We start from the raw sequence: 24924 nt of genomic DNA, 5'->3' as shown, positions 1-24924 counted from the left end.
ATACTACATGTTACATATATCTTATAATATCTTGAAGGATAATACATATACTTCAGTGTCTTGCTGTATCAACTCACCACTAAATTTATTGCAGTGATCTCAGATGGTCTGAGTACTTCCTGATAGATTTGATCTGGGAAGCTTTTTGCATTCAACCAAGATGATATTCACAGAGAGCAAAGGTGGTGGTTTTATGTGACCAATTAAAAGTACAGCAACTAGAGAATGAGTCTCAGCAATATTTAGAAGCCAATGGTAAAAGTCAAATTTTAAAAATTGAATGTGTGCTGCTAAGAAAAAGAATAAAGAGGCATTGCTGTCCATAAAGCTTTCACCCAGAATCCAAGATGAACAATATTTAATAGACACCTGTTTTGGAGAGAAAGGAATGGATTACTTAAAAAATCTGAGAGAACTGAGGAAGTAGTCCAGGATACTGACTGAGGCTGAGATTTACAAAAACTTTAAATAGATTTCTTACTCCTATATTAATGGGCATTTCGTATGATTAGGCCAGGAGGAGATGTTGCTTCTCCTTGAAGGGAAACAGGGAGAAATACAGCATGCAAAGAGAAGAGAGTGTATGGCAACTATTTTTATAGGGTTTTTTTGCCAGAATATTTTTAGATTAAGAAATGAATATTCTACAAGTGACTATACAGTACATACTATATATAGTATAAACTATGAAGTGTTTGCAATCTTACTTGTTAAGATTGTTTTAGATAGGTGAACTGTGTACAGCAAAATTAATATCTCAAACAGCTGTATTGTGTGGCAACATTTCCCTGCACACTCAACATTTCTCTGCACACCCAAAAAATGTGCACTCAGTTAGAAGGGAAGATCAACGTAAACTAGAGTATCAGCTGGATATCAACTAGGTACCAATATCAAATGGAAGATATATTTAAAAAAATTTTTTGGGAACAAGGTGAAAATGTTCTGCTTTAGGCAAGAACTCTAACTTCAGAAGAGAAGTTTTGCCCTCAAAGGCAATAGATGTAATTGAGGTGAGGCACAAATGCAGACTGTTCACATCCAGGAGGAAGAATCTGGACTGTTAAGTTTTTTAAGTGGGAGGTATTCAAACGGATGACAATGATAAACAGTTATTAAATACATAATACCACTTCAGTATCATGGTATCTGTGACTAATTCTGTGTCATGTTGTTGACAGCCTTGCACAGCCCTGGATTTACTGTGGCCATCCACCTGCTGTCCTCCTGAGGGCTGGGATACTGCTATGTGTGACCTGTCTGCTCCAACAGTGGGGAAGGAGACTGTCTGGGCCACTCACCTTGTAGCTCTCCTGATTCTCTTGGGAAAGCACCATCACAGAGCAGGGCTTGTGTGCATGTAGCCGCTGGGAGCCAGGAAAGGAAAGGTAGTGAGAAAAGGCTGTTCTGGGGAAAGGATTGTCCTGTGTCCCAGCTGGTGGAGAGGAGGTATTTACTGCACATTCAGCCCCCAGCTGAGCTTAGACTACCTAGGCATGGAGGCTGCTGCTGAGAGAGACCCCTTCCAACAGAACCCCACTGACCTCTCATTCAAAAATCTTGACATCACTATGATACTGTTAATGGGGAGAAGTATTATGAAGGACTCAACCTTGCAGTCCATAAATGAGTGCTGCCCTGAGGGGAGCTCACTACTGGATGGGAAAAAAGATGTTAGGTTGAATTGCTATGGGAGAAGAAAAGAAGAGGGACAGATAAAGAGAAGTAACACATCCTCACCTTTCTAGGCAAGTAAAAGTTCATTATGCAATTTGCCTAACTTAGCCATTTTTTTTTAATATTAAAAAAATTAACACACCCCTCCCCCCTTACTGTTGGGCTTTTTTCCCCCATGTAAGGTGCTTGTATCAAATGAATTTCTTCTTACTATTCCCCTTTTAAACCTCTAATTTTTCCAACTCCGTGTAATTCCTGTGCACTCACTTCTGTTTGGCTACCATTATGATTTGCTTGTATTTTAGTCTCCCAATGACTTTTTTAAATGTCAACTTGTATTTCTACTTTGCCCTCTAAAGAGAGTGTCCTCCTGCAGTCTATCAGACTCTTCCTAGGGGGGTGTAAACAGCCAGCCAGGGCAAGTGATAGCAAAATGCAGTTAGCAGTAATTATCCCAGAGTGGTAATACCTTGGGCCTGTTCCAAACCCACAGACAGGCAGCCGAAGTCCCAGCTAGTCATAGCCTTTAGAAAAAGATTGTATACGGTTGAGCAAAAACTCTGTATGAGCACTGCAGTGTGGGACAGGTTCTTGGAATAGTTTCCTGTGGAAAATTTCATTGCTAGTGCGCACTGTCTTCTGTCCAAAGTATCCATGGCAATGTAAAATATGTTGCAGCTTTAGTATGGAGAGAGAAGTTGAGGCTGGATTGAAGAGAGTTTAAACAGGAAATTCACATTTCAAATTGCTGTATATGTAAAACAACTCCATTTTCACTGGATTCTGTCGCAGAGGCTGCTGTTGTTTGGCTTGCCTTCTTATTATTTGCTTTTAAAATAGCCTATATATTTACAAAGGCTCAGTCTACATACAAGCCTCATTTAACGTCCATTTGCTACCATTTGCACCACATTACAAACTCATTTACAAAGTGAATGTGGAAACAAATGTGACCCCTATGGAAAGCCTCGCTGAGCCCGTGTGTGATTGCAGCCGTATGTAACAGCTCATAAATGGTGTCGGCTGGAGACTCTGTTTAAGTACTACAGCACAGGAGCTTGTCATTTCCGTAACCAGATTGCAGCATCTGTATTTCTCTTGCCCCTTTTCCTGGCGCTGTTAAGCCCGAGAATTCTTTCTAGAGCAGTCATCCTAAAAGCCAAATAGCTCCTCTGGAACAGTTCGCAATGCTGTCATCTTTAAAATATGCCATTGTGCTGTAAAGCACTCTTAAGAGCTGCAGTGTTCTGGCTTGTGTACTAACACTGAAGTACAGAGAAAAATCAAACCCACAGTCTCCAAAATAGTTGCACTGGCAGGTGAGCAGTAGGAACAAAGTCAGAATCTGAGTAAATGAATTCTTCTGTTCTCACGCATCACACTGGAACTCGCTATGTTCCATCTCCAGACACGTTCATTAGCGGTGCCCGCCCCCCGAGCTCCATCGCAGCAGTCAGGTATGCGCCTCTGGAGGACGCGAGATAACAGTAACACTCGTGCGCTTATCAGTGCCTACGAAACGCTGCGAAGTGCTTGAGGTCAGGATTCAGTCACACTGCCAAGGGTTAAGGCCTTTCTTCAAGGTCGTTCCCTTAGATACAGGAGCTCAGCAAAAGAAGCATCACTTGCCGTGCAATCAAGCAGATTCAAAACAAAAGCATCAAAAACATGGAACCTGCCATGTAAACATTGGTCACTTTTGGATAAGTATTTATTTGTTTTTTGTGTAAATCTTGAACTTGATTCATGGAGTGTGAGTTCTGAGCAGCACTGACTCACCACAAACACCAAAAATTATGAAGAATGTAAAGGATTCATAGAAAACTGATCCCAACAGTTAATAGCAGGAGACCTGCCTACAATTATGTGTGTTTATTCACTAGAAACTGTCATGTAGAAGAGGAAACACAAAGCCAAGAGAAAAACTAGTGCAACTAAATTTAATTAACGACTTACCCTCTGGTGTGCAGCTTAGCTACACTCCTTGTGTGAATCTCCATATATATTTCCTTTACTGCCCACCCAAGAGATATGAAACATATTCAGTTTCATATAAAGTATATAGAAGGACTCCTACTAAGTCCACTGGACTGAAATTTGAGGTGTTGAGTGAAAAACAAATGTACACAGCCAAATTAGGGATAGTAAGAATATTGCTGTCTTTTCTCATAACAAATGACCTGTGAGTATCAGTAGCCTGAGCTCATCAGATGGGAATTGGACCCCTAGTTTAATGGCAGATGCTTCCAGTTATCAGGAACCCTCCCATGGAGCAGCCTGCTAAGTTTTCATCTGATGTTTTTCTCACATTCATAGACAAAATACAAAGTCAGTCTTGTGGTTTCATGGCTGAATATAAGTTCTCTGTTTTGCTGCCTTTTGTGTAGGACTCTTTCTTTTCCAGTCAGAATTTTCAATAGACCCACTCCTCACAGAGAATGCAGTAAAGACTGCCATTGTCTTCACTGCTAAAATTTGATATAGTGCTTATAAAACTTGAAAAAAAAAAGCAAATATATTTCCAGTTATAAAAAGAAATGTACAGGGAAATTCCTTTAATTTTCCATTTCTGCTAGATGAGCATGTAAGCTCTGTTTGACTGTTACACACAGAAAGGCAAAAAAAATTCTGCCAGAGGATAATATTATACATAAATTTCCAGTAAGTATTTGCATAAGGTCTTTCACATAATAGTCTCTAATATAGTTAGGAAAAGTCATAAATCTTTCATTTTCTGTCTGCTGGCTGAATTGTTTTCTCTTTTGTTCTGGTTGCTCTGAAATTTTTTAAGAGGTAATGTCGTCTCATCTATCATACACTGATGGTGAGTCTAGTGAAGTCTGAATTTTGCTGTTAGTTTTTTTAAAATTTATCTGTAGTTTTTGACACTTCATAGGCATTGTCTCTTCACCTCTTCCAGTGATTGGGATGAAAAATATGGGAATTATTCTGTTGTTGAGTTCAGTTGAAAGAAAGAAATGATTGCTTACATCACTTCTCAGTTTTCTCTAAAATGAAGATGTATTGAGGTAGGTGAAAATATTTGTGGGTAAGGGAAACATGCAAGGGCTGGCTGAATTTCTTTGAACTTCAATCTGGTGGTATTTTGAGGTTAATGTTAAGGGTTAGACCAGTTCTTGCATTATTCAAATAAGTTTGCCTGTCCTTAATAGAGCTCTTGAAGCAGACAATTCAGTGTGATATGACAACTGCCTAAAATTATTCCAGGATAAGAGAGATTTAATTTTTTGCAAAAACAGACAAAAGGTATGTGTTTCATGTTTGGAAATATGGGTTTTTTTAGAACAATTTAATTTGAAAGTAGGATACTACTTTTTCAAAAGATTAATTAGTTTATAATGAGTAAGATAACATCCCATGAGCCAAACTGATGTCAAGTGTTGCATTATAGATCCAAGAGTCACAACTCTGAGGTAGAACAGATAATCCTGCAATGTGAGAAAATAGAGCTGAAACAGATGTATGACACACTATGGGAGTGCTCACAGATATCTGTGATCCAAAGAAGTACATGTATTTAAACATTTTCTTGCTTTTTTTTCCTGAATTTTCTTTGCTACTTTTCCAAAATCAACTCACTTTTGAAACAGCCCTTATCCCCTGCTTGATTAAACAGAGATAGAAGGTCTGGCATAAATTTTTTGAAGACAGAGTTGTAGCTATAGTGATCAGATCTGGAAGATTGGTCTTAGAAACTTTTGTTAGAAAGATGCAAACTTGGAAAGCAACCAGGAAGAGAATAGTTATTGAAGGGAAATTAAGAATGGTGATGGCAGTACCGTATTTTATAACTGAGATCAGTGTGACCTTTCAATGACTTCTTTTAAACCACAGACAATGTTCTAGATTTTAAATGGCACCTGCTTTCCATAGCATGATTGAAGGTAAAAATGGGGTGTTTTTTTGGTAATGTGAAACATTTTTCAGGTTTTATGGTAAATTCTAGTGTTTGTTATTTTATCTAATAAAATGTAACAAATACAGGACCTGATCCAGGAAATATTTAGTCTTACAGGAAGGTTTACATAAGTAACTGTGTCCAGTTCTTCTATACATTTGGCTGTGCTGAAACTCAGACTACTCTGAATAAATTATTTTAAAAGGTGAGCCTGGAAAATGTCTTCAAACTAAATATTTTTGGGGTGTGAAAATGCAAAAGAAAGAAAGAAAGAAGTCACAGTTTCAATTCACAGGAAAAAAAAAAAGACAGAGTATTTACTCTTCAGAAAGCATTTTCATAGCTGTATTAGCAATATTTGGAGCAACCACCACATGCCTAATATCTTGGGAAATCTGAGCACAGTCTTCCTGCTTTTTCTGCCAGAAGGAGTGACATAACAAGAACCTTCTACATAGCTTTCCATTTTAAGCCTAATTTCCATTTTCTTTGTTTATGGTAATGGTCACACACTCTGGCAGTCACAAAAATACTAAAATCACATCAGTCTGTAAATCAAAATACTTCTCTTTCAGGGCAGGTTGTTTCTAGCTATCTTTGCCATTTTCAACCTCCCTAATATTTGCAGGGGACAGTTTCTTTGTCTTCCCAGCCCCCTTTTTTCTCCCTCCACTCACATAATTAAGCCATGAACTCAGGCAAGCAAGGACAAGGTGGACATACTGTCCAAACATCCCATCATCAGCACCAGTGATTTTAATGAAATAACATGCTGTTGGATTGAATGCATCCTATGACAGCCTATCTAAGAATGCCTGTCTGCCCTCCAGAAGACTCGTGATTTAAAAAAAAACAAAAAAAAAAAGGAAAAGCCTTTAACCAGCCTAGGGGGTAAAAAGAGAAAAGAAATGAGAGAATATTGGATGGAGCTAGCAAAAGAATGGAGTTGCTTGAAGAGCTGAATAGATACAGAGAAAAATAAGCCACCAAATGTGAATGAAAGGGATTTCAGTGTATGTCAGAGAAAAGGAGAGGGGGAAGCACTGGCACCAAAAGAAAAGAAGAGAGTGATAATGGACAAAATGCCTATGTACTATTTCTTAGCAAAGTACACCAGGAGCAAAAGTCAAAGCTATACAGGGTCTATATATAAACTTCTTGAATTATGGAAAATAAATACTAGTCTTGCACTGCATGGTGATAGGGAAAAATGTTAGAAGTTTTTGGATCTGGATTTTCACACCTCACTGCATCAAGCTAACAAACTTTATACTATGAACAACATCATAACACATGATTGAAAAGAAGGGGGAAATGTTAAAAGGCAGCTGTTGCCATGGGGGAGTTAGAAAGACCATGTTAAGGAGGAAGTTGGAAATATCTTTGTGCAAGGTATGCGTACATATGCACCTGTAGTGTTGTTCCAAAACATCCACCAAGGCTTCTGACCCGAGGACTAGAATGTGTGGCTCTGCTGTCATAGTGAGTACTAAATTAAGCTATCACTTTTTCCCAGACTTTGCCCTCTCATGGCACTGTTCACCTATGTAATCATGTAATTAGTTATTGTCTAAACTATTGACTGAGACCCTTAGAAAATTACTGCCTCTGTAAGGCTTGGACTGGACCTCATGGAGTAGTTTCTGAGGCCTTTAGGCATCTGTGGGCCACTGGAGAGATAAAAATAAAAATATAAAAGGACACCTGCACTAGTATCTAGCACACTCCCCCCGGAATTCCCCTGAATCTTACCAGTGTGAAGACCTGTCATCTGACTTTATCTCTGATCTCTTACACTCCTTAAGTGCTTACAGAACAAAATCAAATGATAGCATGACTTGAAATGTCATCTCTATGTAGATAATGCTTTTTCAAATATATCATAAAAGGGAATTAAAGGACACCATCAATGTATTTTGGGGATACAAAAAGAAAGAAATTTCACAGGACTTCAGAGCAGATGATTGTATAACAAGAAGTGACTGACTCATGCTAAAAAAGGAAATTTTAGGCTGCACATTAGGAAAGCTTTTTGTCAGTGATGTTCTTGGATCTTTAAAATAGTCCCTGTTGAGAATAAATGCTGGTCTTGGATGTCTAATTTCCTGAAAGAAGGGTGAGCTCTTCACTTGGTCTCTCTGCTCTTTGCTCTTTGAAAAGGCCCTTCCCTCTGGGCAAGGGAGAAGGATCAAAAGAGGGCAATGGCTGGGTGGGGATGGGGTGAGGAAAAGACATACCATCCCTGAGCCACAGTAGGGTTCCTGGCAGGGTTGTAGTTTGTGTTACTGAAAAATTTCCTTTACAAAAAGTGCTTTCCACTGAAAAGTGTGACTTCAATAAATTCCCAGTAATTTCTGATATGACACATTCTCAATCTGCCTACCAGTGCAAAAATTTCCTAATGCTTGATACTATTGTCTGACTGTCCTAAAGTATTTACAAGGTAAAAGGTATTTACACACTATCAGTTCTGGCTTCTATGTAATTCTTTTGTTTAAGCCTACTTTCATTGGGAAGGAAAGCTCCCATTGTGATTCAAGGATGTGTACTTCTGACCTCCATACCAGGCAAAATCATGGGACTTATGGTACAGGATATGTAGGTAAATAATAGGGCTGTTATAGAATGGAGTCACATCAAGATGCTTCTGGAAGAACCTTGCCATATCACATTCCCAGTTTATAGCAGCTGGGGGAAAATATCTGCAAAAATAGAAATCTTTTTTGCTCTGTTTCTTTTATTCTTTCTGAAATATCTGCCACTGGCTACTGTCACAGCTATTGAACTAAGTGGCCTTTTGACTCTGCAGTCATATTCATCAGTCAGATAATTTAGAAATGTGTGGCTTTTGTCCTTTGTAGGGTATGGTCATTGATTTTGATTCACTGTGATTTTGTGATACAAAGAATTTCATTTGAAAGTTCTTAATGAAGATTTTGCCGTGCTGCCTTACTAGCCTTAACCTTGTTCCCATTACCAGTTTCTTATACTCCTAATTTCTGGGGCAGTATTTTCCTTCTTCCTGCTGTTTTTGTCTATTCCAAAGTGCAATACAAATGTTTAAATGGGAAAGGGGGGAAAAAACAATCTTCTATGACAGGGGAAGGGAAACTCTTATTTGCTGAGAGTTTAATAGATCCTTTCAAACACATTCAAACACTAACACAGACTTTGGTGTCACACAGAAATAATGCAAATGTGTGTGTGTGTGTGTGTGTGTGTGTGTGTGTGTGTGTGTGCAACCATAGATGTAAAAATGGTGCTGGACCCATCTGCTGTGCTGGTAGCATTGTAAGCCACCTTCGCTCCAGAGTATTTGACAAGGAACATCAGATGGGAGTTTCTTCACTGTCCCAAGGTTATTTTCTTCTGCTTCCTTGGGCCATGGAAATTTCACAAAGCTCTCAGGTCCTTCAGCACTTAGCCAAATCTGGACTGAACAGGCTGTTCAGTCACTAATTCACTAATGCCAGCAGTGGAGAATTGTTAATAGGTATGCTTGTCCTCTACTCCTGTTGATTCACCAGTGGTGTCAAACTAAGCTAAAAGACCAGAAGCTGTTGCCACCTCCCTATAAATCACAGTATCTTAGAGATTTGGGTTGGAAAGGACATTAAAAGTCATCTAGTTACAACCCACTCCCTCCTCCCCCCTACCCTCACCACAGGCAGGGACACCTTTCACTAGACCAGGCTTCTCAGAGCCCCATCTAGCCTGGCCTTGAACACTTCTGGAAATGGGGCATCCATATCTTCTCTGAGCAACCTGTTTCAGTTCCTCAGCACCGTCACAGTAAAGAATTTCTTCCTGATATCTAATCTAAACCTTCTCTCTCAGTTTGAAGCTATTCCCCTTGTCCAGTCACTACATGCCCTTGCAAAAGCTCTCTCCCCATCTTTCTTGTAGGCTCTCTTCAGATACTGGGAGGCAGCAATTAGGTCACATTAGTGTGCACCAGCCCTTCTTCAGCAGGTCCTGCCGAGGGAGATACAGCAGAAACAGGCACAGAGAATAGGCAGGAAAAGAGCCTTTCAGCCTGACAAGCACAGCAGCTCTGGTTTCAATTTACCCTAACCTTCACCTATAAACCATTGTAAATATGAGGGAGGGGGAGATGTTACAGAGCCTTTGCAGCTCTCCTTGCATGCGAAGCAGCAGCCTCCAGCAAAGAGCAAGCAAGCAGCCGGGAGCTGTTAGTACTTCAGGCACTCTCATTTAATCTCCTATTGCATGTGAGCTGACATCCTGAGCTCACTGAAATCATTCCACACATAATGCATTCCTAAGCTTTCCAGAGAGCTGTAGTCTCTTCACTATTATCACATTTTCTCTTTCTTGCTGTCTTTAGGAAGGGGGAAGAATGAAATAAAACTATGCCCGCCTACAGGCTAGAAGCCAACTGACTTTCAATCATTTTAATAGTCAATTACAGTCAAGAATATTTGGTTTTCCCCTTCTCCATATCCTCACATAAAGATTTGCCCTGCCACAAATCATTCACTGTGGACTTAGAGAAATTGTACGCACAACTCCCAGCTTAGCAATTAATGTCACGTAATAAGCCATCTATAGCCTTTTCTTAAATGAATATTCAGATAACCGATAAAAAGCAAACCCTGTTAGTGCATCCTCAGGTCTGTTTCAGGGCTTGTGAGATAGATGATGTGTAGAGAAGCTTGTGAATTGAATATGAACCCATTGCTACATAAATAATGATATCAGACTTCAGCTTTTGTAAACAAAATCCTATCAGTGGATTCTGGTTTGATTTTGTTGTAATTGGTTTAAAAAAAACCCCTGTAACTGCTTAGCATCTGGTGACAGGATTGAAATATATTTATGTTAATAATGAAGTAAATCACTGACTGCCAGATCCTGATAAAGTATACTGTACCTCACTCCACTGGAGTCACTTCAGGAACAAGGTGATGTTTAAACATAATAAGAGTCTAAGCATCTTGTCCAAAGTATTTAAAATTTGTATTCATAGTTGCCAGTCCCCAGAAAATCTTAGGTATAAAAGATTTGCATAGTATAAATCAAGTTTATGCATAAATTGTGTTCTGGCAGATGTGAAGAAGAAAAAAAGTCCCTCTACAAAAAACTTTATTTCGAATCCAAATTACAGGTTTCATTAAAACAACCCTTGAACCCTCATCTGAAAAAAACTAGTCAATAAAATTGTTTGGCCCCTAATTGATAGTTCTTTGCTATGTGTTGCTGGGATTTGTTTGCACTTTATTTTTCACAGTGTCTTCTTTAATAATGTCAAGAACTAATCAAATCTTCTGACTTCAAGAAATACCTCTATTCCTCAGGCTTTTGCTTCCTTTGGAAGCTTCAGCAATTACCAGTGAGTACAAATTACCTGCAGAAAAAAATAACAGAACTAACTACATCCTGGTGAGTAAAAGGGTCATTTGAATTCATCTTGATAATTTCCAGTGCTGTGCAAATAGCAACAGACATTATGATGATTCATGTGGAAGAAGTTATCAGCTGAACTCTACTCCAGAGAAATTCTTCCTAAATATAAGTAGCATGATTAAAGGTTATGAACAGCAGAAATATGAAGACATTTAGTTTCTGGTTCTGTAGTGAACACTCCCTCTAGAATATTGCCATTCCACCTATGCATCAATACAAATATCTGATGTGATCAGACGAGTCTAGCAATGTAAAGATAGGCCTTTATTCATTATCTTACTTCCTTATGGCACTGCTGGCCTCAATCCAGCTGAGGTTAAAGATGTGTGCAATTTGCAGCACATCTATAGCTCCATTGTAGCTCTTTGAGGCTAAATTACAACTTTTAGTTATTTTCCTCTTGTACTATAAATAGTACTGTAGCAATGTGAAAGCAAAGGATTTATACATGAGGTTTGTGTGTTTCTTGTTTTAGTTCACCATACTATTAAATATCAGCACTGAGGCCTCTTTCTTCCCTTTTCCACATCTGCAATTGATGCCTGGCTGATTTTGAAGGAGCATTGATAGGGGTATGAAGTAGTTAGCACGTTGTAAAGTGAAGTGATAGCTATATTTTGCAGCAACATCCTTGTATATATAGGACTCCAGTGGCTCTTTGAAGAGGTAGATATGCTCAATATCTGTGATTTGGAAATCTATTACAAATATGGAGTAAGAAAATGTGACTATCCAACAGAATGCCTGTCCCGCTGGTCAGAGATCAGGGTGCTTGTTCTGAATGCCAGTGTCAAATGAGACTGAGATGTTGACCAACTGGACAGTAATTTTCATATTTGAACTGTTATAATTTCCTAACACTAATACATATGCTAGGCTCCCTTGAAAGTATCTGTTCCCCTGACTTCTTTTAGTTGTTTAATGCGCTCAGTGATAGAGTGGTCATGTAAAAATTATTCTAGAGATACTAGTATATGTAAGTTTCATCAATATTAAATGTCAGCATTTTCAGAGACAGAATCTGATGCACTTAGACCTCATCTGATTAGGAAATTTATGTTGTATGTTATGAATCATAGCCTGCACCCACAGTTCAGATTCTCCTTATGCTGTAACATAATCTGGTTGCAACATTCTAGCTTCAAGCAATCTGGAAATGTTTTAGGAAGATCCCAGCATAAAATGTGGCTGTCAAAATGTGTTTTCTGCTGTTGAAATGCCAGAGTAACAGGGCTGACCATATGAGATGTCAGAATATCAAGCAAGTCAAACTAAACAGAGGGCTAAAGGGAGAGTTTCAAATAAAACAGAAGGTCAGGCAAGGTTTTGATAGCTATGACTCTTTTGTCTCCAGAGCTTTCAGAATAGAAATGCCGTAAGATATTATTAATCAGTGTGAGTAAAATACTGGGTGTGGTTACCTGCATCTTGGCTAAGGTAACATGTGGTGAAGAAGTCAAAATTAGAAAACTACACTCCTTTCTGAATAGCAAAATGGTAGATAATATTTGAAGATTGTGCATGGTAGGTCCAAAAAATTGTCAATAGCTTGGGGCAGGTTCTGACATTGACAGCAAGTGTTATCAGACAGATAGGGAAAGTCAGAAACCTACTAAGGGAAACTCTGAGATAGACCAGATGTGGACTGTATTCCACTGAGAAACTAAACCTGAACTACAGGAGAAATTACAGTAGCAAAGCATTCAACTGCAACTGCCAATTTGACAGTGTAACTGCTGAATCATCTTTCAAGTTATGCTCAAGGTCAGAAAAGTCCTAAAAATTAATACTCAGACTACTTACAAGATCAAGTTTCAGGGACATCATTGATGTACATATTTAAAAGAGCTGACACTATTTCATAGCCTAGAGGTAGTTCTTTGAGTTTAAGGTTTGCTGAGTAACATTCATCAAGACTTCTGAGCAGTAGTTGAAAAAATAAGCTAGAATTAACACAATTTAAGTGAGCTATTTCAGGCCATTTCATTGCAGAACCAGTGAGCTGTGCTATGTTGGTAGGTAGAAGTCAGCTGCAGGACAGTATCACATTTTACCTCTTTCCTTAGTTTTCACTGTGGACTCTCAAGGGAAGATTGTACACACCCCAGTCATAGTGAAAATCCTCTATCTCTGCAATGGAAAGATGGACAAGATCCATTGAAGGATGAGATATCCTCATGCTTTGTAACAAAAAAGAAGCAATATCACAGCATGGTAATTGCCTCTCTTACAGAGGTGCCACCTGGCTTTTGCAGTGGGGTCTGAGTGTAAGGACCAAGGTATTTGAGGAATTGCCCAGCAGAAGTATCAGTTTTTGAGCTCTTGCATGCTTTCTCTAATCTACACATCAAGACACATTGTTGAGTATTGATGTATGTGGCATTAACATATGGTCTAATTATATGGATCCTAAACAGTGATTTAGAGGAGACACCAGTAATCCCAGTTTTATCTCTGGCCTTTTGCTGACAATCCACTCAGAGCCCTCTACAGGGCTTGTAGAGCATTTCTGGCTCCCAATGTCTCACCAGGAAAATCTCAACGTGTTAGTTTTATTAAAATAAATATCAGGAATATGGACAGAGAGGGAGTTTAAAATAAACAAAATACCAGGGCAGCCAGCCTACTTTTAAATTACAAATAAATTATTTTATATAAATTATCTTTTCCATATGAAAGAGGTAGCACTCATCATCTAAGTCACTTACTAACTGCATAAGTAATAGGGCTAGTTTAACCTTGACTGTGAATTTCCTTTGGAAACTGGATGTCGATGTTTGAAGTTCCTTTGTTCCCCTCTGAATGGCACTGGAGAGGGAGTGCTTCCAACTTAATGAGATGATCAGTCCTTTCAGTTTATTCTAATTTATTTTATAAACAGAGAATACAGAGAAGATTAGACTGATCTGGGATTTTACCAAGTAAGAGGATATCATTTGCATGCAAAAGGAATTTTATCTTCTGAGCTCTTGTCTTGAGTCCACTTATTCCTCAAAAATATTGTCCTGACAGACTGAGGGTAAAGAGACACTCCTGAATAGTTCCTTGGAAGAGGGTAAAAAAAAGGTTGAAGGGGATTACACTTTGAAGTATTTCACATGTGGGTATGTATGATCATGGATATTTTAGGGATTTTCAGCCCATGGTCAGGTACTTCTCCGTGTCCAATAAAGGCAACTAAAGTGAGTCTGTTGTCAGTCAATTTGAATTCACTCTTCAGGGATCTTCCCTTCCATGAGAAACTATTGATGAGCCAAAAACTGGACTGAACTTGTCAACTACTGGGCTAGGTAATATTCTCAATGTACAGCTAGGTCTGTCCATCAAAACCTTCTGTTAAGAGAAAAATGACCTCAAAGGAACTCTGTAGCATAGATGGGACATTAATATTAGTCAGGAAATGGCTTTATTTCTATCTTTTAGAAAATAAATCTAACCTGATTAGCATGAGCTCTATCATTCATGACCTCATCAAACATCTTATCAAATATAGCCTGAAATAGTTTTATATGATGAAGACAGGCAAATGTCTGCTGTAGCTCTGCACAGCTTTTTCCATTTTGAGAGCAGATTTAAAGATTCTTCTTCCAGTTGTTTGTAATGCCTTGGAACGTTCTCTAAAAAACTGCTTACCAGCTCAAAACTGAGAGTTTTCTTGATGATTCTGTGGGCTTCTTAAGGTACAGCAACGGAGGTAAGGGCTTTGACACTGCTCTTTGTCTTCAAAGCCCTGTTTATCGCCTCTGGTTGAGGACAGATAAACCACAGCTATGGCTCTGCTGTGGGAGTCGTTACAAAGCCACCCATTCATTTCCTCTGTGCCATGTGGTGAATCATTTTTGTAAAGTGCTAGTCAGAATTTCAGAAACTGATCAGTGGTTACTTTTTTATACTCACATTTGTGAACATTTTTATAGAACCACTGAACTGATCAGTGGTTACTTTTTTATACTCACATTTTAAACTCACATTTGATCTAATGAAAACAGCGTTATTTTCAGACCTATTTAGTTCTCACCTTTAGTCTCTATGGAATAATTATTTCTTGCTCAAAGTCCCACAGGTCTGAGTTTAAAAAAAAGAAAAATAAGCAGAAATCTCAGTTTGGACCGAGAGAAGTCTATATACTTCTTGATGGTTCTAAACTGCTTCTGTAAGATTTTATTAGGAATTTCTCTCTGGCCTGATCCCACTGGACCTCCTTCTCCTTACTGAGGGCAGAACAGTGCCTGATCCTTCTAAATTACCTTTTGCATGTCCTATACATTTACTTGTATTTTAAAGGAAAAAAACCTCATGTTGCCAGACTATAAATCTCTCAAAAAGAAAGAGTGTTAGTCTCCCTCTTTCTAAAGGCTGAGTTTTTCTGAAACAGAAAAAAAATTGCAGGATTTTTGATGCACAGTAAGAGATTTTACTTGACCTAATTTCATTATTAGATATAAAGTCCATTTTGTATTCAGAAATGATGCAAAGGAAGCTAACTGTGAATAGGCAGAAATGAGAGGTGGGAAGAAAATTAGGTGTTTGTAAGAGAACATGAACCTTCTCCGACAAATATTTAATGGCTTAAAACCACTATTTTGAACAAGACTTCAGCTTACAAAATCCCCTAATGTGATGCGGGTGAACTGAAAAACTTCTCCAATAGATGAAAACTAGCACTGCATCATTCAGACATAAATTTCCTTAAGACTTCTCATTTTACACAAATTGTCTGGATGTTTCCAGATTTACAGTAGAGCCCCGTTCTAGAAAAGTGGTTAAGATGCAGTGAAATTGCTGCAAGCTATAGGACAGGCTGTGAGTAGTGTGCAGCTGAATTTAAAATGTCATCCATTAGAATTCTGCCTCAATTTTCCGCTAAGTATTTCCAGTCCACGGGGATGAAAATAAGACAGGACTGGTGGAACTGTCAGGCTTTCTAGTATGACTTTACTGCCAGGAACTGTAAGAGGAAGAAGGGAGAACACAGGCAAAACAAGTGTATTTGTGCTGTGGGTAATCTGGCCCGCTATCAGCAGCTGATGAAACTGGTCCTTGTTTTCCCTGTCTGAAACAAAGAGCAAAGATCAAAGTTTAATTGAAGTCAGCTCCTTTTCATTTGTTCTTCCACCTGCTCCCTCTGCTGGTAAAGTAAAGGCGACCTAAAGAAAAGAAAAAGATACTTATAAAGGAAGCCAAAATGGTGGGCTTACCCTTTACATTTTGACAGTTAACTGAGAACTGAATTTTAATAACCCATCTTTTAAAGTACTTCATGTCATCTTGTTTTCGTTGTCTTTGCAGGGAGGGATTGTCTCTTGTAGTTATACTGGAATTCTTTCAAACCTTTTCATAAAACAAAACATCCTGTTGTCCTTTTTAGGTTTAAAAATTTCCAGAACAAAAATAGTGTAAACCAGTTTCTGACTTCAGTGATAGTTTTCATGTGTTGAATTTTGTCCTCTTTTCCATCAAGTTCTTAAAGCACATCATGGAAAATTACCACCACTTTTTTTTATATATCATAGCTGAATCTTCTAGGTTTTTTTAACGATGAAATTATCTCTGTTTAAAATCTTAAAACCAAATCAAGGTATTTGGTGCATAGGAACAGTAACTGTCCTCTTTTCTAAAGGTGAATTTTCACAGTACATCTGTCACAAAATGTATCAGTTCCACTTGCCCCTTTCTCTCCAACACACTCTTTATTGCATGTCTCATTCCCTCTTTTTCTCTGGCTCTGGCATTCCTCCAGATGGAGACTGAGCCAATTCATGTCCCTAAACAAGCAAGAATTTTGGTTTGGGTTTTGCTAACTTCATTTTATCCCATTTTAATGAGGTAGATGAGCTGAGCACAAGGTCAGAAGACAGCCAGATTCAGCTCCAGAGATGCGGGCAGTGTCATGCAATGAACCATTAGATATGCTCGAGAAATATTGTGCAACTTTCATGCCAAATTCTGGTGGAGAGAGATTGTAAACATTGCGGGTGGATAAAACTCGTTCAAGACCCTCTTCATGTGAGCAACTGGTCCTTTAATAGGCTTGGATGACACGTAAAACCCTTGAAATATTTTGATTGAAGCTAGTTGCCAGCATTAGCTAATGAGAAACCTGTCAAAAGGCAAAAAGATCTCTTGCCCTCCCTCACGAGCTCCTTCTCCTAGAGTAGTCAGGCTACATGTCAGGCTACACCTTGAATGTTCACTACTGTTGTTACAGCTCTCCCTAATCAGCTAACACCACAGCTCCTTTTTATGCACTCCCTCTGAAAGATCACAATTCTCAAGCTCTTTCTCCCTGATCTTCCCCCAGTTTCATTTTGTCTCAATTGTACCCTTTCTGGTGCTGTTTCTGAAGTCTGTGATGCTTCTTTTCACAAGGAGGGTCTATTTTCAGCTTCCCTTGTTCTCAGTGACCAACCGTGCATGCTCACTTTATTTAACACTTTTATACCTCAGTGACATCTTCAGATATTTTGTCAAAGTCATCTTTGTCATGAAGTAATAAGAGAGGGTCAGATGCTCCTTGTTCAGCTATCTCAATTACAAGGGTCTGAATAATAGCCTCTCTTTATTCCTGGATTGTGGAAATGTGGAATGTCCTTAGTACTCTTAACAGGAAAGGCTAGTGCTGCAGAAAAGCATTTGGTAGGTAAGAGATTAATAACATATGATTCAGCTAGGGATTTGTATGGATTTTAGGACACAGAGAAGGCAGGCCTTGAGCTCTGCAGTAACTGCCTGCTTTCTATCAATTACTATGCACTTTCTGAGCATCATATTAATCTTCAACACAGTAACTAGGTGAGCATGGAGGATACTGGAGAGTTTTATGTACAGCAAAGAACAGAGCATGAGGAGACTGCTTTTAAAATTCACTTTCTGCAGATATTATATCACCTAAATGTTCTTAGACAGCAAACATAAAAGGATATGAGAACAACCAAAGTTAATTCTCTTTTACATTTTAAAAAAATGACTCATGGAAAATATTTTCTATGTGGAATAGAAAGCTGTCTGGAAAAACAATTTTGTACTGTGAGGAGCATTGTACAGGATGTGCCTTATTATGGCTAAAACTGTCATTCTACATGTTGCCACCTGTGTTAGACACATCCATGATTTTGTGGTAATTGACATCGATCATTTGAAATAGGTCTCTAAATTTACATTAATTTGCTATCTCTTTTGTTTATAAATGAATGTCCATATCCTTATGTGGAACCAGAACAGTTACTGAATTATAGGGACTAGTAAGGCAAAGTGTTACTCTATCACCTAATTTTGGTTATTTTCAACAGATTTGGGTTTTTTTTTTTAAGGATTCCCAACTGACAATATATCTTCATTTCTTTAGCATCAGTAGATGTTGATTGTATTGAGTTTCTTTACTCTAAATCTTCTTCTGTCTTTAGATTTCCTGTGTGAACATCTTACAGTGTATATGCTACCTCCATCTCCTTTAATTCAGTAAAGATGGGATTTCTTTTTTGTTTTTACCTGAGCAGTTTCTCCATATTCTGTCACTTTGTGTTTATAATTTCTGCTTTCTTGTTGATCCAGCTGCACTGTTCGCTGTACACACCATACAGCAACTCCTAATTGGTAGATGTTTTCTAATATTGAATTCATGGTGATCAGGAAGATGAAAGGATGAACCTACCAAAATTATGACCATCTGAGAAGCAATTAAACAGGAAACTCCCCTGCATTGTGATTGAAAGAAAATGAGTGGGTGTCAGCCTAGTGAGTTGTTCCATATGAATCAAGATATAATGGGTCTGTTTTTCAGGTGCCTTAAAGGAGAATTCAGATTCATCTTTTAAGTCTCTTTCTGTTGACAATTTAGAAGAAAGTAAGCTCACACTTATGCATTCCCAGCCATGCAGTCGATGATGACTTAAGTGTGAAACAAATTGATGAAAAAGAGAAAGGGATTTTTCTTGGTCCTTAATATTTCTGCTGCCCTACTGCACACTCTGCTTATCAACTGCCCTTTCCTTCCTCTGTCTGATGCAATAGCCTCTTGTCCTAAATTTCTTTTGTAGCTCATCTCTTTCAAACCTACAGTCTATAGCTGACCTATTTCTCCTTTTTCAATCTTGGGTGGAGAATATTTTCTTTCAGTAATTTTTTTGAGGTCTTAAATAATACAGCAATTTTTTCCTACATCTGAGATTTACCTTTACAGTAATTTTTTGCCCTCTTATAATGTGGGATCAGATTGATTAATTTGGTTGCTCTGTGAATTATCTTAACAGCCAGTCTTTAAGGATTTCCCTGACAAATTGTCTCTGTCATTTAAAACAAAATGTGCCATTTTAAATATCACAGCAATCTGAAGAAGCCCCATGGAGGACATTACTGTAGGATAGATCCCCTATCTTATTTGTGAATGGCTGCCATCAGCATGGACGAATACAAGAGGTAACCGTAAAAACTTAGGTGTGAAGAGAGAATCCATCAACAATCCAACGACTGCTGGAAATGAATACATAATTAATAAGTGGTTAGCTGTTCAGGTCAGTCTATCCTGACCTGAATATCATGTGCAATGACTTATGGACTATTCCTTTCATACGTCATCACTGGGTTTAATGGCTCCCTTTCTTTGCCTTTCAAGCACCTTCTTTAAGCACAGCACTTATTTTTATGAGATACAAAGATAAGAGATAGTAAACCAAATAAAACATGAAAAAAAGCATATGTTGGCTATATTGTCAGTGTCAAATTGATCTACATATTTAGATCAACATAGAGAAAACACTTGTCACTAAAATTCAGATTGTAAAGCTGGACATAATTTCTTTTAATATCTCCTTCATTAGCAATGAATACAGGACCCTAATTGCAGCTTACATAGTCCACTCAAAAAAAAGAACACACATTTGGTTTCATTTGGCATTCTACATGGTTAAATGGTACAGCTTCAAAATGAGGTGCTTCTCTCTACTCTTTATAAGCCTAATTTATGAGGCTATTAATTTTTTAAAAAGAATATTTCTTCCACTGTGTATAAAAAGCGTACACATTGTGAAATCAGTCTCTCTCTGAAGGACAAATGGAGAGAACCTAAACAGCAGGATCAATGCCAGAGGTTCCAACGTCAGCAGTTAGTGGAAGACCTGGACAGTGCACTTAACAATGGAACTGTGATTGGGATGAGACACATGTTGGTAGGAGATGATTCCCAGTTAAAACAACAACTCTACAGTATAAAAAGAAGAAAAAAAAAAGGTTTACTGTGGCTCACTTTGGCTTCACGCTTTGAGAAATATCCAAGGCATGCTAGTCAAATTCTGTTGTCATATGGTAGGAGTAGGTGTGCTTTCACGAAAATGGCCTACATCCAGGTAGGCCCCAGTAGATAGTGATTTATAGCCTGAATTTTACCTGAATGGGAGCTGGATATTTTAGTAAAAGCAGTCAACTCATGTCTTTGAAGGCAGGATTTCCCAGGCCATAGAGAGAACTGGTTCTACTGGTTCCTGAGGCTGGTGCTCTCACCTCCACCACACCCATTCCAGGTTCTCTGCACCTCTGAAACATACAAATAGAGATTTTATCTGCTGAAATATCTTCAAACCCACTGGATTTTGGTCCTTCAAGTCATTGGTTTTTATTACTGGGAAAGTAAGAGTTTTTGTACAGCTATTGCTATCTGCAGAAATGTTCACAATCTCAAAATGACCTGATCTTTTTTTAGTGCAGTGATTGCTTTCTCTGAAAATATGGATACATTTTTAAAGCATAATATTCACTCAAATTTTAAAATTCAGCCTGGATTCACTGAGCAGAAGCAGTGCACTAGAGGATTTGGTCGCAGCCTGCCAAATTTTGTTACACAAAGTACAAATTCACCCAAAACACATTTTCATGCAGGCTGCTGTCTTGACCAATTTGTTGATTCATTGTATGAACTTTCATTGCTCATTAACTGCAGATGCAACCCAAGTAAGATTTGATATTATAGGCTACAAATGGATTTAAAAATATTTACTATAAAAGGCAAATCATCATCAAGTGGTTACTGATAAAAATTGCTCATTTCAGAAGCTGTGGAGGAGTGCTCAGTTATAATAAAGACAGAACATCAAGAGAGTGACATGAATTGTTTGGTAACCAGCTTCAAGGAAACCAAACGTTTGTGTTTCAGCACAGACATCTTAAGGGATATGGGCTTTTAAGAAAGGATATAGGCCCCTTAAGGAGGTGGGACCCTAATATGGAAGGTAATTACTGAAAAAGTTACCTGGTAGAAGTAATACTAAACTGAAAAAAATCTCTGTAGTTTGATGCCGTGGCTAATGGACTTAGCACTGTTGTAATCATTGGTACACTGTCTACCAAATGCTTTCTATTCAAAATATGCTCTTGAGAAAAATGTTAAATAGTCACTTTGGAAGAGATGCAGATGATTAAAGAAAGACAGTGAGAAAAGGAGAAAAGCTCACTAATGCAGAAGTGCACAGGTGATTTGATTGGTGCCTGTGAAAAACATACACTAGAAGGCAGCTCTTAAACATGATAAATGAAATGTAAGACGATCTGATGTTGAAAGTCACAGCTAGAAATAAACTGAAAATGTCTTGGGATAAGAAAAATCAGTACCCGAACATCTAAGAAAGAATTGTAAGAGATGTGTCACTGGAAATTTTCAAAGGAAGTATGCTCTTGGATTTGAAGTAAGAATTAATTTTGATACTTGTAGCCTTTTGTGGCACAGGGAATCAGTAGGGCAATATTGTGCCTTACAGTATTCCCTCCTGTGCTAAAAATATGTGAAGTTATATTTGTACATGGATCTATTCACAATCTGATAAACATTTTGAACAGCGTGATAAATACATCACCAAATATTCATTGAAATAAAAAATAAGAGGTCTCTAACCACTTTTCTGCACTCACCATTAATTCTCTTTGAACTTGAGCATATTGAAAAGTGCTTTGAAAACAACATGCTTATAAAATTATGACAATACATCTTAAATTACTCATCAATCACTGTGAATATTACCAAAATAAAAATAATTCATAGCCAGTAAGATTCTTAAATATTTGTCTTCTAATGAAATACTACCCCATAAAATCGTCTTACATAATGTACCAGTGACATTAACCTATGTCTACCCAAAACAGAAAAGATTAAGCAATAGCTTAGAAAGCGAGGATATGGGCACAGTATGAGAACTCAAATATCTTAAATTTAGCCAATTAAGCTTGTCATGAAGACCACAGAGATGATGGAAAAGACTGTATCAGAAAAGAAATCTATGGCTAGGTCTGATTAATATTTTTGACACGGTATTCTGTTGAAAAATGAGGCTTTGCTGAAATGAAGTTCTTTATGAAATCTTTTATATTTATTATGAACCTTGCATATAGGTGGGCAGCTCTTGCAAAGGTGAAGATTTGGCAACCTTGGAAACCTTGATTGCAGTGTATTTATTATACCTAAAAAAGAAGCCAAAAAATTGATAGAAGGTGGCTCTTCTCAACTGAATACAAATTCAGGCCTTTTTGACAGAATAAATGTATTCATATCAATATACTCTCCATCTCCCTTCATTTTTACATTCTACAAAAATGGGAAAAGAGAAATCACATGAATAACTGAGTCTTTTAATTTGAATGCAGCATTGTGTAAAGTGTTAGAAAATATTTAAAAGAAAAAATAATTGAAGCCTTGAAGGGAAATGCAAAATGGGATAATCCTGGCTTTATCAAATAAAGATGGTCTCAGACTGTAATCTTTTTGGGTAAGATAATTGACCTTTTACAGAGGGACAATGAGATAGCCTGAATTTTCATACACGTTAGAGCAGCACCTATTATAGTGCCAAGGCAAATTATTACTGAAGTGGAAATTACGAGGATCTCCGCAAGAACTGATCAGGTCGATGAGTGCTGACTAGCAGAGACTTCAATGTATGAAAAGAGAAGTTCTCTAGACAGAGATGGCAATCTGCTGACACTTCCTCACAGGACAGTCTTGAGACTTGTCCTACACTCCTTAATAATTTTTGGCTTAAGAACAAGATGCAGAAATGGTAGGGATTGAGCAGCATGATGTCATGCATGCATGGTCTTTTAACCCAGGCAGAACTTTGTAGTCGGTCTGCCTAAACATACTTCTTATAATGAGCTCTTCAAAGTCAAAAAATAAGATACTTTCATTCTCAAAAGACCAGGTTTAATTTGTATGTACACTAAAACAGTTTGTGTTTTATACAAAGAAAGTCCAGTGGCTTGGTGAGCTGGCAGAGAAGAATGAATTTATAAACAACCTGCCTCCTGCCCACAGAAATTTCGTCATCTGGATCCTTCTTTCTAGTTGTGATTTCAGTCCATTGAGTGGCTTTCTGGGTTGCCAGACCTCTGTGTGGTTCTCTCTTGGAGAATAACAAGAAGATATAGAGCTCTAGCCTTGGCTATTCTCCCTGCTCCTTAGAAAGCTATCTCCCCACCCCTCTGCTGCTCTGGAGAACTTTCCATGCCTTTTCTTCTGCCTGCCACTCCCTGCCTTCATAGAAGTATTTCTCCTCCAGGTATTTGCTTGAAGAACAGTCTCTTCCTCTCTATAAGGGCTGTGTGACTCAGTTCTTTCTTTCTTAAAGTAATATAACAGAGCAGTACAAACTACTTAAAAGTACCATCCATTATAGGGAATAAAGCAGAAGAAAAATATCTTGGTGTATTGGTTATTGGAGGGTGGCTGTTGGCAACCATTTTGAAGCAGCTTTGAAATGAGGTATTAGGACTCATTGTCTCAAGTATTTCTAGTAGAGCTAGAAATGCAGGAATTGCATTGTATGAAGCACCAAGAAGACCTTTTATGCAGTATTGCATGCAAGTTTTCACGTGTTCAAAAACAGACTAAAATGGAATAGTTGAAGAGGAAGGAAGACCAAAAGACTTTTAAAAGATAGTTGTACATCAGAAAGAAGAAAACCTGAGTAATAACAATGTCATCAACTCAAAGAACTTCAGGTCAAAAATGAAGAAAAAAGTTCTAACATATTTCTAGGGCATAACATGAAATTGTCTTGCTAACAACAGTAGCAAGGGTAAGAAGCCTATGATGTCTTAAATACTTAACTTCTATAAACATCAGTCTATAAAGACTGTATGGTAGTAAATGTCTGAGGATGGAGAATTAGGATGTCTTGAGTACCCAATATGACCCTTGAGTACTCAAATGACCCTGAAATACTTGTTCATGGGCAGTATTCTGATTTGGGAACAAGGATGCTTACATGGGAGAAAAATTAGAGGAAGAAATAATAAGAAATAACATGCTGTTAAGGCTTCCTCACTAGAATTTGAATCAGTGCAATTTCCAAACTCTGGGGTATATAAGGATTCAAATGGGCTCAGTAGTCCTTTTGTCTGCATGTTTAAAACTAGACAGAAATTTCATATCTGTGATTCTGTCTGGAGTGACAATTGCTTTCAACTTGTCTCTCAGCTAAAACAGAGGCATAGCAATAAACCAGAGAATGTAAGTCAGGAAGAAGGAGAGTGCTGGAGCCAGAAGCACTTACATTTGGTGTCACATTGTAAAACGAAAAAAAAAATACATCTTTTTACTAAAGTATTTTGAAAATAATTGGGACCCTCTGCTATTCTCAGGACATTAATTATTAAAACTTATGAAAAACTGAAAGCATAATAGCTAATACATCGTAAATGGTTATAAATCTAATTCATGCTTTTTCCTCTTACTCTGTTTGATGCAAACAGCTGATCAGCATGCAGCAAAAACTGTTTCATCAGAATTATTGTAAATTTAAGGGTAAAACTGCAGTTCTTGAAAACAGGCTGGAAGAGCTGAAAAATTACTTCAGTATAATTTTGTAATATTAGGCCCATTTGTTCACAAAGTTGCATCTGTTTATCTAGATATATATTTT

The sequence above is a fragment of the Zonotrichia leucophrys genome, chromosome 2, assembly GCF_028769735.1.
Source record: "Zonotrichia leucophrys gambelii isolate GWCS_2022_RI chromosome 2, RI_Zleu_2.0, whole genome shotgun sequence".
NCBI lineage: Eukaryota > Metazoa > Chordata > Aves > Passeriformes > Passerellidae > Zonotrichia > Zonotrichia leucophrys.
This window is presented reverse-complemented; position numbering follows the sequence as displayed.